The sequence below is a fragment of the Salvelinus sp. IW2-2015 genome, linkage group LG30, assembly GCF_002910315.2.
Source record: "Salvelinus sp. IW2-2015 linkage group LG30, ASM291031v2, whole genome shotgun sequence".
Taxonomy (NCBI): Eukaryota; Metazoa; Chordata; class Actinopteri; order Salmoniformes; family Salmonidae; genus Salvelinus; species Salvelinus sp. IW2-2015.
Window position 1 is genome coordinate 26,045,199 of NC_036869.1, and position 1,090 is coordinate 26,046,288.

The window sequence follows — 1,090 nt, forward strand, 5'->3', positions numbered from 1 at the left end:
TCATCTGGACTCGAACACGATCTAACATCTCTGGAAAGGCCTGAAAATATCTGTGCAGCGATGCTCCCCATCCATCTTGACAGAGCTTGAGAAGATCTGCAGAGAAGAATGGGAGAAACTCCCCAAATACAGGTGTGCCAAGCGTGTAGCGTCATACCCAAGAAGACTCAAGGCTGTAATCGCTGCCAAAGGTGCTTCAACAAARTACTGAGTAAAGGGTCTGAATACTTATGTAAATGTGATATTTCAGGTTTATTTTTATAAATTTGTAAAAATTAAAAAAATCTGTTTTTGCTTTGTCATTATGGGGTATTGTGTGTAGATTGATGAGGAAAAAAATGTATTGAATCAATTTTAGAACAAGGCTATAAAGTAACAAAATGTGGAAAAAGTCAAGGTGTCTGAATACTTTCCGAATGCACTGTACTAGCATGTTAGCTAACCCTTCACCTAACCCTAACCCTTTTAGGTAACTCTTCACCTATCCCTAACCTTAACCCTTTTAGCTAACTTTTCCCCTAACCTTAACCCTTTAACTTAACTTCTAAACCTAACCCTAACCCCTAGCCTAGCTAACGTTAGCAAGCCAGCTAACATTAGCCACCTAGCTAGAATTGAGGATTCATAACATATCATAGCTTTGCAAATTCGTGACATATAGTACATTTGCAAATTCGGAACATATCATATGAAATGAATACATACCATACGAAACATTTCGGAATTACATACAGAATCATTTGAAATGCTYTGAGACCAGGTTGACTGATGAGGAATGAGAGAAATGTGTCGCTGTACGGACTACAACAATAACAGGGACTTGATCAAGGTCAATGTTTCCAATCAGGCAATTGAGGTGATGGACAGGAGTGTGACATTGAAGTGGAACCACTTTTTAAATTAACATTTTTTGTTGAACAAGATTAGCAAAACTTAGGATGACATGCGACAAACAAATGCTGAGCCTTCATATCATGCATAACGGACCAAAATGATAGACGAGCACTGTAGTTTTGATTCCGCAAAGTTTGTGTGGAAAAGGTGAACAAATGATTGCTGTCTATTAATAAGGACAAACCACCTGGTTACC